The sequence below is a fragment of the Citrus clementina genome, unplaced genomic scaffold (genome assembly GCF_000493195.1).
Source record: "Citrus clementina cultivar Clemenules unplaced genomic scaffold, Citrus_clementina_v1.0 scaffold_5, whole genome shotgun sequence".
NCBI classification, from domain to species: Eukaryota; Viridiplantae; Streptophyta; class Magnoliopsida; order Sapindales; family Rutaceae; genus Citrus; species Citrus x clementina.
Genome location: NW_006262201.1, coordinates 4145589 through 4159805, shown reverse-complemented (window position 1 = coordinate 4159805; position 14217 = coordinate 4145589). Strand labels below are relative to the sequence as shown.

Sequence of the window (14217 nt, the reverse complement as noted above, 5' to 3'; positions counted from 1 at the left end):
GTTATTGTAAAATCACAGGATAAATATGTAAACGACGAAGAGAAAACCAGATACGGAACAAGTGGTATTGAAGGGGACGTTACGTAATAGGTCTGGTCTCCACAAGAACACGATGTCTTATTTATTTATTTATTTATTTTTGGCTCTAAACCCAACACACAGTTGCCTTGGCGCCCTTTTTATCTCCCTGGTTGCTCCTCATTTTCTTTGTTTGAAAAATCCAAAAGATTACAAAAAAAAAAAAACAAACAGAAAAATCAATTTCAAGTTGACATGAAAAGCTGCACTTCACCATTTCTTGCATTTTATTTTCTCTTACATTCACTGGCAGCCTTTCTTCAGCTCCCCTACTACAAGGTCAGCTTCCTTAACTCTCTTTCTTTGTTTTACTTGTTTAACAACAATTTGGTTGATGCAACTTGATTGGCCACTTGCTTTCTCTTTTTCCCTGTCTTATTCTTTTGAAACATTGACCAGATGGATAGTTGCTATAACATCATACAATGCATTAGAAATCAACGCAGCAGCTATATCCATCCATACATACGGCTGTCGCTTGATAGAACCCCAAAATGCACAAAAGGAAAAGAAGCTAAAAGCATTCCACCATTGACAAATGGCCATAAGAATTATTGCATGCCTTTTAAAATTCAGTGCATCTTTTGAGTCTTGACCTCCTGCAATCTAGGCAAGCAGTGTCAGAGGTTAGCTCAATGGCCTTCTAACAATATCAGCTCCAACTTAACAAATAATTTCATTTTAAAAAAATGAAATTGCGAATCACCTTTTTGTTCATCATTGTCTATACTTTGTATGAATTTGCTGCCAACTGCTTCCTGGAAATGGTTTCATTTTCAAATATGGTGGCCGAAGAAACTTTTTCCTGAACTCTGCTTCTGTTTGTTCTTTAACTAGTACATATGCGGCCAAGTTATCAATGCAAACAGATGGAAATAAAATATTGGTAAATTTTTCGTATTCCTGGTACAGAATTTGATTGAAATGCTTTCAATTAGAGAGAAAATAAAGACAGAACAGGAGAAGAAATCACCTAAAGCAGAGGATGATTGCAATTGCAAATCCCAGAACACCCAAGCTTTCAAAATTCACTCACACAAAAAACTATCTCACTATCCTTGCCAGTATCCTTGTCACCATACAAGTTTCGAGCGAACAAACTGAATTCTGGCAGTTGCCTAAATAAGCTGCTAAATATCCTTAGCCTGATTACATGGATAACTGAAACAACTTTACTGAAGTTTAATCTTAAGAGTTTCAAAACAGTGAAAAAGATGATATAGTTGATGACAAAAACCTCAGTTATCCATAGTGACAGGTTCGGGTTCAGGCTGATGAAAAGAAACGCAGCTTCTGACACGAGGACTTAAAATTTCTTGGCAATAACATGGGGAGCCATCAAAACCTAAAATTTCCCAATAATGCAATCATACTTACGGCTGTCACTTGATAGCACCTAAATGCACCAAAAGAAAAAGAAGCTAACTATGTCCAACCATGAAATGTGTTCAAACTTTTGGAAGAAATTGGTGAAAGGAAATGGTTTCATAGTCTGAATGAAGGCAAGATTGCCACAAGAAGTAGAATATTTTTCTTTGTGTTCTGTTTCTGTTTTATTGTAACAGATGGAAATAAAATTTCCTGATTTAGATAAATCAGCCAAAACATATAATTTTTAGAATTACCTGAGTTTAAGCTTTCACTAAAAACCTTCTCTTTTCCACAGTCCTTCTCTGCCTGCCTCACGGGTACATTAGCACCAATGAAATTAAAATTTTATCTATCAACTGGTCAAAAGCCGAATTATGGAGACTTGTGAATTAGGCACTGGTCCAAAGAAAATAAGGTTGAAGAAGCTGCCAATAATTTACCTCCTTTTGCTTTATTCCCCAATCTAGCACCATTCTTACTCTTCACTCTTCAGCACTTCACTTGTCAAAAATGACTCGGTTCAAGGGTCTCAATGAAAGTTTTCTAACATTTGATGACAGACAGAAAACAGAAATTACCATCATTACACTCATATCAAAATTTTAGAAACTCTTGCATATATTCCAGATACAGAAAATGATTCAAGATACTTTACGGTTCCTAATTAGATAACAAATAAATACAAAGCAGGAGAAGAAATTACCTGAGGCTGAGGATGATCGTAATTGCATTGCAACCGCTTGAGAATTTTGTCAAGGGCCTCCATTCACTTGCAACTGCCAACTGCTGCCTTGAAATAGTTTCATTTTCTTTGGGTTCTGTTACTGGCAATACTTCCACCAATGAGCTTCACATTTCATATCCTGCCCTGCTTCCTGCATCATATGATAAATTTAGTTGAAAAACATTGGTCGCTCCGTTAAGGAAGCAGACCTTGAAAAGAATAATAGATTGCGAACAAGTGACATTATGCAGTCAACCCTAGGTCAACAGAATCTTTGCACTGAACCCCCTTCCTCTGTCTGACGGTTTATGGATGCTTAAATGTCATCTATAAATAGAGACACAGAAATATATAATGTATCTTTGGATGCATAAATCAATTTTTTATAGCAATAACGATAATGGGATCTTTCTCCATTAATCATTTTGAAGTTCTAGAAAATCCAACATCTAGGGGTAGTTAATTTAAAGGTAAAACATTGTAATCAGAATATAGAATAGCATTTAGGTCAAAGCACTAGAGCTAATAGAAAATTTATTGATTTTAACTTCTGGAGAATTTGCAGAACAATGTAACAGAGTACCCACATTAGGGGCCAAATTATGCAGTGGCATGATTAGCACAACAGCTTCACTAAGCTCATTGCAAGAATTTGTATAATAAAAGAAAAAGAAGGATGTACTTCCAAGGGACACCTTCGCCGATTAAATATTATCTTATCTGGATCGTTAGCATTGTAATTAGAAACAATAATGAAGGAAGTCTCAAATCAATGAGTTTTTCATTTGAAAAGCTGAAACAACTTTACTAAAGTTTAATCTTAAGAGTTTCAAAATAGTGAAAAAGATGATATAGTTGATAACAAAAACCTGAGTTATCCATAGCGACAGTTTCAGGTTCAAGCTGATGAAAAGAACCACAGCTTCTTACATCAATAGTTTCTTGAAAATAACATGGGCAGCCATCAAAACCTCAAATTTCCCAGCGGCAGCTTAGTGCAATCATACTTACAGCTGTCACTTGATAGCACCTAAATGCACCCCAGAAGAAAAAGAAACCAACAGTGTCCAACCGTGAAACTTATTCAAACTTTTGGATGAATTTGCTGCATGGAAATGGTTTCATAATCTGAACAAAGGCAAGATTTCCGCAAGAAGTAGCATACTTTTGTTTGAGTTCTGCTTCACATCATACATTTAGTTACAAGAAATTGGTCACCCAGTTAAAGTAAGCAAACCTAGAAAACTAATCACTCAACTCAAAATCAAAATTAATGTAAACTTATGAATCGTGTAATGGTCAAAATAGTCAGGCATGCCAATAATTTACCTCTTTTGACATCAACCTAAGCTTGTGCAGAAAATTGTCAATAATGGCAATACGTGCAATCTGTGGCAAATTAAGCTTCGTTTTTTGGTTGTCGGGACCTCGAAAGGTTATTATTCAACTCCAAAGCCAAACTAAATGTAGGTCACTTGTCCTGCAAAAGAATTACTCATATTGCATTAATAATCTTTTACAGTAACGTTACCCATCTCACAAATTAAAAATCGTATATTCATAGGATATGAAAATCAGAATATTAGAAAGTAAGTATTGCAGATTTCTGATATAGAGTTTGATTCAAAATGCTATTTACGCTTCTTAATTAGATTAAAAACAACAACAAAGCAAATCAGAGTAAGAGAAGAAATTACTTGTCAAAGCCCAATATGGAGGTTGGGAATGTGTGATATCTTAGGCCAGTCTTCTCCTTCCCCCTTGCAATAACGTTCTTCCAGAAGCCTGCAATCCCAAATGTGCAATTCCTTCAATGTTGTCGTTTGATGAAAGTGGTCGGGCAGTGCCTTTAATTTGGGGCAAAGTGCAATTGTCAAGGAAGAAAGACGTGGCATGATGTTGATGACGGTGTTTCCCGTTCTTGTAATCCCATAATCCCACTCCTCCAATTCGCGCAGAACCTCAATTGAAAGTGATTTCAATTTGGGGAAGGCAATAATAACCGATGAAGATGAGCCATGATGATCACTTTCTATCCCCAAAAATTCATCACCCACTCTTTCCACACACTTCATGTCCCATAGGCTGAGTGCTTCAAGGGATGGCAATTTTCCCAAAGGAGGCAGCTGCTCCCAATTTTCGCAGGAAGAGAGATCTAAACTCTTTAAGTTGGTTAATGACGTCATCCAGCTGGGGAAAACAGTGTTGCCTCGGTAGTACTCTATCTCTAATTCCTTTAAATTGAGAGGTGGTTGTAGGGCTTCAAGAAGAACTTGATCGTCCTCGTTCTTCCTCCTTTCTCCTTCTTCTTCCTCCTTCTTATCAAACTCAAGGGTCAAACTGAAGAGGTATTTCTTTTTGTCAAGTTCTAATCGCTTAGCCTCGCCCACATCTGATACATCACCCAGTCTACGTATACCACATACTTGAAGGTGTTCCAATTTTTTAAGAGATTCAAGCCTACACGCTTTCCTCCACTCACGTGGAACTCATCCAAGGTCCTGAGACCCGTTAATCTCCCAATCCCTACTGGCATGTACCTTAAAGAACTAGTACCTCTATTTCGTAAATGCTTCATGTTTATTAACTTCCCAATCCCTTCAGGTAATTCTTTAAGATTAAAACATAAACTAATATCTAACTTTTCTAGATTATACAACTCGCATAATGTCTCCGGTAGTTTCTTTATTCCCTGATAAAACAAATTAAGGTATCTTAAATGTACCAGCTTTTCTATGGTTCTCGGAATCTCCACAGTCGAAGACCAACTTGAGTTATACGATTTGCCAAAATCTAATGCCCTTAAACTTGTCAATTCCCTAAATAATTCTTCTAGGATCTCACCATTTAATAATGAATGATCAGATCTACTATCGTTAATTAAGAGGGTACGCATTCTTTTAACTCTACGAGTGGAAACAGGTAATGAAGTCCCTTTACTAAAGATTAACATTAAATGACGGACCTTCTCATCAAGAGAGTTTGTAGAGTTTGTGACGGTTAGTTCCTCACTACCATTAACTTCCAACGAAAAACATTCATTTTGACTAACAAATTGGGCAAAATCATGTACCATATCATGCATCTTGCACGCTATAATACGATTATCATAACGTTTCTGAAACTCTTGAAAGAAAGAGCGAGAAGCTAAGATGCCAAAATACTCTTCACCTATAGTCTCCAACTCCTCATCTTGTTCTGCTGCTTCTGCACTAAGATAACCTTGAGCCATCCACAAAGTAATTAATTTGTCTTTTTTTATATTGTAGTCTTTTGGAAAGACAGCACAATACGAGAAACATCTTTTTCCTCTGGACGGCAAATCATTATAACTCAACCACAAAGGGGTTAGAACACCTTTCTCGATCTCTTTTACCTTCCATAAATCACTATTTAAAATTATTTTCCACTCTTCTTCAGTTTTTTTAGAGCTCATGAGACTTCCCATTGTCTTTGCAGCAAGAGGTAAGGACTTAAGTTAAATGTTTGATTGATTGAAAACTTTATAACTCCTGCAAGAGAGCAAAATAGATTAACAAACGTGAATCACAAGCAAGTAAACATGCACAAAATTAAGAGGCAGGCTTACGGTTCGCACACCACATATCTTCACGTCTCATTTTAGTTAACATCATCATCATCCTTAATGTACTTCTCCTGCACTTCGGCTACTGTAGATATCTTTGTTAAGCAAAACTTGTCTGACCCAATTACATGGAAAAAGTGTGGATACAATATCTGGGAAAAAGAAGTTTCCATGATTTTGGTACATTTATGAAAAAAGCATGAATCAACTCATCAAGCTCGAAGCCTACCTAACGGCAAAATTAGTTTCTCAAACGAACAAGTTAGAAGATGCAGATGCATATGATGAACCATAATTAAATAACCAAAAAATTTTATGAATATGAGAATAACAACATTGAAAATAGGTGAAAAGAAGGATATCCGAAATAATCCCAATCAACATCGCGAACGGCAATCTTGCTGAATTCAACTGCACTGGCATCCATGCCAGCAAAGATGTACCCATTGCTTTTATATATCAGCTTCACGAGTTTTGCCACACTTTCCTTATCCTGAAGAGAAGCAGCCAACTAAGATCTTATTCACAAATAATTCAAAGAAATTCAAGAAAGAATTCAAGAGAAACTGATGACCTGGATATCTAAGGTTGAAAAATTACATCACACAGCTCCTTTGTAAGCTTTCTGCAAGCAGAATTATTAACTGCTGGTATATAAAATACATTTGAACAACAGATATTACTAATCTCCAAATGAAATTACAAGAACACCATACAAGCAGATTCATGAGGCTGAGTGAGGCAAGAGGCAATCAATAAGCATACTATCAAGGGCAATTATGGCTTCCTTTCATATTGGCATCTCAATGACAACACTGGATGAATTTGCAAGTATTCAGAAGTGGTTTGAATTCATTGAAAAGAATGGCAGCCAAATACAGAACAGAATGATGATTGAACATATGCAGGTCTTAGATAAGAAGCTGCACCGTATATGTCATCAAAGCATGAATGAAGTAGACTGGAATTCGATAACAAGTTTACCATCTGGGACCTAACATCTCCATCCAAACGACACCATATGACCCAAGTTGACAGACATCAATATGACTGTATAGTTGTTGAATTCTCCATGTTATCTTCTTTTCGAGATAACTCTTTCTTAAGATCAAGAAAATTTTACGAAACCACACATCTATATTTCTAGGACAGGCACATTTTAACCACTTATTCATTGAGTCTGATCAAAATAAAAGAGGAACTGTTTTTTTTCCATTGACAAATTTCACAACATTTGTGTGGGTATTGTAGTGTGGTAGTAGATGGAAAGGGGAAGTAACAATTGAAAATGATAGAAACAACAGCAGAAATAACAATGGACATAATTTGCATCATTGATTCAGCTAGAATTCAAACCTGTACTTAGCAGAACGAGGGTCCTGACCGAGAGCATGCTGTAAATATGACAAATCTTGCACATCTGTATAGTACTCGAGATTAAAAGCTGCAACAGACCCAAAATAATTGATTGGTGAGGAAATGTAGCAAATAGGATCTTGTGACAATATCTGATATTTCAAACTAAACAAACAAGCAGGAGAGCTACACTTAAAACCACACCTAGCTTTCCATGATTCTCAATCAGATCGATTAGACAAGACATTGACATGGGGAAGTTCCAGATGTAGCATCGTAGACAATGAGAGAAGCAAAGCACTAACATACTTCCTGGGGTCACTGCAAAGATGCACATCAACTAGATGCACTGCAGTCAACTGCATGTGAAAGGAACAAACTGAGAATTGCACAATTCTGGCATCAAAATAACAAAGATGAATTCATCTCAACTCTTTGAGTCCCTTCATAGATGTAAGATGTAACAATACCCTGAGATTTAACTTATTTATGAGTCTCATTATAACAGTCTTGGCATTGGAATGAAGAAAAAATAATTCAACTTGGCCAGGAAAATCAAACAGAAGATAACGATCTGCAAAATACCAAAAACATTAACGTTTTAACAATTTTTATGAGTCTCATGACAGCATTATTGGCATTAGAATGAAGGAAAATGGCCTCTACTTACCTTTCAAAAGTAGTTCCAATTTCGACTGCAGCCAGTCAATATTCTTCTCTAGATAGTCCATACAATACACAAGACCTAGTTTATCATAAAAACACCTACTTTAGAAACCATAGAATAAGTACAAGCTCATTGAATACAAGCATATCACTGCAAAAAGAAAGAAGACGGCATATAAATTCTACCAAATCATTGTCCATAAAATCTCAACAGCGTATGAACATTGCCACTTGATTGAAGTTAATTTCATGAAATTTGTTGTAAAGCAAAGGAATATCATTGCGTGATAAAGCAAGAAAGAGTAAACAACAATAGGCTGACTAACCTCCATTGGGACCAAGTGAATACTCCATCATCACATCACTTAGTCTAATGAGGTCCTCAATATTCACAGCACACTCATTTCTATATTAACATCAAGGAAATTTCCAATTGAACTAATTATACTACAACAAACCACAGCATTTGTAAGAAAGTTCAATGACAAAGGATGCGGCAAACTATCATTAGCAGGAACTAAATTGATGACTGCAACCTTCCTGCCTAAAAATTAATAAGTTACTACCTAAGCAACCATATAGACCAAATTGGCATACAGCTTGCCACTGAACACATACAACCTTCACATTACCATCAATGTTCACTTAAAGCTAATCCTATAACTCAGTTATTCCCTACTGCTCTTACATTCATTTAATGGCAAAGCCCAAATCAATATTTTTGGTCATCGAAGATAAAGCTGCTTGAAATCAAGAAACGAAGTTACCTGCCAACAAGGCTGAGAAACTGAGACATGCCATTGCAGTAAGTGGTCTTTCCCGAGCCGGGCGGACCAATCACCACTTGCCCAAACACCATTCTCGCTCACGCTCACGCTCAATTGTTTTCTTTTTTTCTCTTGAACTTAATACTCTTGTGGGAAATTCGTCGAACATTTAATCCGCACTAAACAATTCACGTTTAACTTTCCAGATTAAATCGCAATCAAGAGAAATTGAAAAAGGAAATAAATTAATCATAAAATCAGCTCTACTCCATTATTTGTAGACCTGCTACGAAAAAGTTCTCAGTCAGCGGGAAGTCTCTGGACCTGGAAACTCTGACTGAGCTGAGAGCGGGAGACTGTGATTTGAACATTTGAACAATTTTATACGAGCAATACAACGTCGGTTAACGGAAACTACTACGTAAGGGTGGGCAGTTTACGATTCACGGATCGGTTCGGTTCGGTTCAGGTCCAGAATCGAACCGAACTCAACTGAAACACAAATCATTCAGTTCATGAAAATATAAACTCTTCGGTTTTTGTCTATTCAATTGAACCGAACAGGTAATTTCGATTTAATTTAGTTGTTCGGTTCGGTAAAAACCGAACTGAATGCCCAACCCTAGAAACACATGATGTTAAAAAAAGTTTGAACTATTTAGTTTTTGAGAATATTTTTCAGTTAAAAAAAATTATTTATTTTTATTTACATAGCAAATATTTATTTATTTTATCTCTTGTTTGCGATCTAAAGAGATACTACAACGAATATCTAAAAAAAAACTTCATTTTAATCATGATATTTTATTTATAGTTTTTGGGGTTGATTTTGGTATTTAATGTTTACACATATAATGTCGATGTTGATGGGTTGTTTTGGTATTTTCCTCTAAGTGTATTCGGTGTGTGCAGATTAAAGAATTATTGTTTTTTATGTCTTTTAAAGTCCAGCCAAATGCAGTTTTATGCCTTTTTAGTACAGACAACAACTTACCTTCTTGATCAAGCGTGAGTTGGGAAAAAAATTACCACAGGATAAATCTGTTGTTCTCCAAGATAGACATACTTCAATTCTTCCAGTAAGGGCTTTAATTTGAGCTCTGGTACTTGCTCTTCGTTTGGTTCTTCAGGTTGTTCTGTATCTTTAAAGTTTGATTGGCCATTGTCAGCATGTACCTGCATAGAATCAATTGTAGGTTATATGTTAGCAGTATCATAATTTAATTCTTTACTCGATTCAAAAGAACAAGAAGAATAAATTTCCACAGAATTTGTAAAATTCTTATTCTGAATGTGTTCCTCAATGATTGGCTCGATGAAATCAATCTCCTAATTCTCATTATCATCATCTTCCTGGTGGTGAGGTTGTTTACATATGTTGAACACATCAAGTTCCAATGTCATGTTGCCGAAAGATAAATTCATTACTCCATTCCAGCAATTAATCAATGTATTAGCAGTAGTTAAAAATGGACGACCCAATGTAACAGGAATTTGTTTGCATTCATTAGCAATTGGTTCAGTTTCCAAAATAATAAAATCCACAAGATATATGAATTTATTAACTTGAACTAATACATCTTTAATTATTCTTTTTGGTACCTTAATCGATCTATCAACAAATAAAAGACTGATGGAAGTTGATTTTAACTCACCGAGATTGAGTTGTTGGTACACTGAGTAATTGAGGCCGAAGCCCTACTCTTTTGTATCCAACTTGCTAGTAAAATTGGTTTATCTTCGAATTCACTGCAAGTTTTTTTTTTTTTTAATAGAGTAGCTTGCTTTTGACCTGGATAATTACTGACGTGTAGTGTTTATTGTCACAAAAAAAGATTTTGGAATTGCTCATCTTTTTGGAGATTGTAATAAAACAACTAATACTTTAGTTAGGTTTGCATTTAGCCATCACAATTTCTTGTATGGCTGGAAGATTTTCTACAACATTTAACTTGTTTTCTTTGAATTTTATCTTTAAAAAGTGAGAATCTGTGTTTCAAAAAACTAAAAACATTATACTACAATAAGTAAGTTTTTATATTACCATCTATCTATCTATATAGATTTCTTTTAACAATAAAGAATGCTCTATCTAATAGTTATTAATTTTTTTCAATTTTTAACTATAAAATTTATCGTAGGAGATAGAAAATTAAGACAAAAGTCAATATTCGTTTAATAGTTTGGGTAAGTGGCTTTCAAACAATTTTATTTAGCTAATGTCATGTGATGAGTATTTTGCACAGCAAATCTCTATGGTACTTAAACAACTTTTACGAGATAGCTATAAAGTAAGCCTTGAATTTTTCGACTAACTAAGGTTTGATGCTTGCGAAAAAAACTAGAGAGAAGAGAGAGCAATATAGCCAAAGAGAGAATATATTATTCATAAAAGTGTGTATAAGAGAGTTTGAGAGCTCACAAGTATGCTTGATTTGTTCTTACTTGTTGTATGCTCAAGTGGCAAGCATCATGCCCTATTTTTAGGGTAGGCTTACCCTAGAATGTTTTATGGCTAGAGAGTTCTCAAGGCTCTCATGCTTAGTAATGCCTGGAGTGTTCCAGAAAAACCTATGTACAAGCTACATGCAACACTACTCTAGTAAATTCTAGAGAATTTCGAGGTATGTACAAGCGTGAGAGTAGGGATGGCAAAAATCCCCACGGGGACGGATACCCTCGGGGATTTTCCCCATTCGGGGAGGGTACGGGGATAATTTTATACCCAATTTTTTTTTCGGGGAGGGGACGGGGAAAATTTTTTACCCAATTTTTTATTCGGGGAGGGGACGGGGATGAGGTGGAATCCCCATCCCCTACCCATTTCCCCATTTTAATTTTTAATTTTATTTTTATTTTTAAAATTACTAATAAATAAATAACAAAATTATAAATATTGTTAAAAATAATAAATATCAAAATAGTTGTATGTTGGGAAAGTGGTCATCCTTTGCCGGGAATTAGTTGAAGAGTATTAATTGAAGTTTTCACCAACTGTTTATTGCTTTGATTATACTGGTAGTAGTTCTTCTACTAGATCTACAGGGGATTCTTATAAGAAAGCAACCAAATGGATGATAGGTTTTGATGATTATGTAAACAATGGAGATTGTGCAGTTGTTGCAGATGAATTAGATTCATATTTGGATGAGAAAGTTATACCTCGGATGGAAGATTTTAATATTTTGAGTTGGTGGAAGACAAATGCTAATAGGTATCCTACATTAGCTCGAATTGCTAGAGATATTTTGGCAATTCCAATTACAACAGTTGCTTCTGAATCAGCTTTTAACACTAGTGGTAGAGTTGTGAGCCCATACCATAACAGACTTCATCCAAGCACATTGGAGGCCTTAATGTGCTGTCAAAATTGGTTACGAGCTTACAATAGCGGTATGAGTTTATTTTAATATGATTAATTTAAAATCGAAAATAAAAAAATGTATTAGATTATTAGTTATTCGGGGACCGGGGACCCTCGGGGATCCCCTGTTATTATTCGAGGAGGGGATGGGGATTCTCTCAAGCAATTCTGACGGGGACGGGGACATATGTAAAATATCGGGGATGGATATGGGGAGATTGGTCCCCTCCCCTCCCCTCCCCATTGCCATCCCTACGTGAGAGTGTGTTACAGTGTAGTAGAAATTTCTAGAATCAAATAAGCTAGCACAATTTCGTGCAATTTAGTCTCTTTGATTAGAAAATTTGAGTGGCTCGCGACACTAAACACTAAAGTTTAAATCATAAAGGAGGTAGAGATTAGAAAATTGATTTAGACTTTTCCTATTCTCTCGACTTTTTAAAAAATATTGCTTTCAAAATCTTTGTCTATAATGTACATTACACATTATCAAGAATATGTACATATATATAAACGGTATACCCAATCAGACTAGTTATTTTTATTTATTTTTTGATAAGGGGGCATTAGTGCTACTTAACCCACTAAAATATTTTTTGTACCTATTTACTCAAGATTTGTATCTTATCTTTTTTGCGAAATATTTTATTTTATGTATGATATCGTGTTATCTTCACGAGTATTATGATAATCATTTTTTTAATTTTAAAATGGGTTTGTATAGTATTTTAGTGGATTCAAATATTTCCAACCTAAGTAAATATTTCGAGCATGTTGACCATTCATGACAAGCAAATGAAAATAGATGCATGATAGTGTGTAATCACATTCGTATGAATCATATTATCACAGAAAAAACAAAAGGCAAAGCGAAACAAAGTAAAATTTTCTCTTAGCAAAATAAAATGATTACAATGGCTCAAAATTTTTCGAACGCACTAGTTTAATTCTCAAAAATACATATTTACATAATGCCCAAGTTCATCTGAAGTTTGATATATGAGTTTAGGAATTTCTGGGCGACGGAAGAGCCACAACCCCCTGACTTTTTATGGCCGATAATTAGCATCTTCCCAAATGCATGCTAGCGAGCCATATCCATCCTCTGAGGAAACCCACCAGCCTCATTATAACAATGCAAAAGAATTACTATTATTGTATTAAACATCTTTTACAATAACATTTTAACTCAATAATCTTTGTGAGATATCTTAATTAGGCCAGTCTTCTCCTTTCCCTCTCTCCAACATCTGTCTGGAAAAGGACATTGAAAATACGTAATTCCTTCAACGTCGTCGTTTGATCAAAGTGGTTGCTTTATTAGCTTGGAAAAAAAAATCATTTGAAGTATGAACAAATTCATAACTTCATAAGGATATGTTTGAATTCAGGTGTTATAATTTTAATCCACAATTGTCAATGGATAGATTCTCTAGCTGTGAATTGTAAGTGTTTTTGCTGAATGAACAAAGGTAAGCAGATCTAATAAAATTTTTAACCTCTATTTCCAGCAGGATTCTTTTAGGTGGCAAATTAAATAAATTAATTACTATTTAAAGACTGGTAACATTATTGATGTTGTTTAATTTTATCAGACCATTACGAGTTTTCAAAAATAAAAATTGATGGGTGCTAAATTCCTCTCGAGAGCATGGAGGTGGGAATGGGAAACAGGAGAAGTCCTTGGGGAACAATTAACATGTATTGTGCTGAAATGGAGGTTATATTGAGGGTCGTGTTAAACTCATTTCCTTTTTTGGTCCAAGTTACACGATAAAAGAAAAATAAAACTATTTAATATTTTACAGCAATTCAATTGATAAGTTATGGAAGTTCACATCACGCGAAATAATATGATTATTTTCTCTAATATTGTCCAAGAATAGCCAGCATATATAGGTAAATTTTCACTCACTGCAGCCAGTCAACATGCACATAGATAAAGGAGCAAAATAAAATGGCAAAAAAAAAAAATTTTTTTTATGGCTGCAAAATCTCAAAATTATAAACTAATGTCCTACAGATTCTGAAAATTCTACATAAGAAATTAGACCAAACAACAGTAATAAACAGATATGAAATTTATATTTTAAAATCTTTCCATTCTTTTTACAAACTCTTAAGAAACAAAAATGAACCTAAACGAAATTACATAGCAACTGGTGTATGATATGTATCTGGACAACAGATATTACATATCTCCAAATGAAATTACAATAAATGTTATGACAGTGAAATGCAGCTCCCAATTTGCACCTTCTTCTTCAGATAAGGAGCACCAAGAGCATTGATCTATTTTGCGATT

At 35.0% G+C, this 14217-nt stretch overlaps 1 long non-coding RNA gene and 1 pseudogene across 2 annotated transcripts; both read right to left on the bottom strand.

The window, feature by feature from the left end:
• Window positions 1–264: 264 nt before the first annotated feature.
• LOC112098291 lies at window positions 265–4854 on the bottom strand. 2 transcript variants are annotated; one of them, XR_002905401.1, is made up of 9 exons: window positions 3871–4854; window positions 3503–3653; window positions 2153–2324; window positions 1890–1992; window positions 1704–1755; window positions 1316–1423; window positions 1052–1223; window positions 785–911; window positions 265–684 (listed from the first exon to the last, which is right to left on the bottom strand). It is a non-coding gene; the product is annotated as an uncharacterized LOC112098291 (long non-coding RNA). The 2 variants fall into 2 exon arrangements; XR_002905402.1 differs by having other exon boundaries at window positions 785–905.
• A 1175-nt stretch (window positions 4855–6029) lies between these two features.
• Window positions 6030–8640, bottom strand: LOC112097789 (annotated as a pseudogene).
• Between the last annotated feature and the right edge of the window lie 5577 nt (window positions 8641–14217).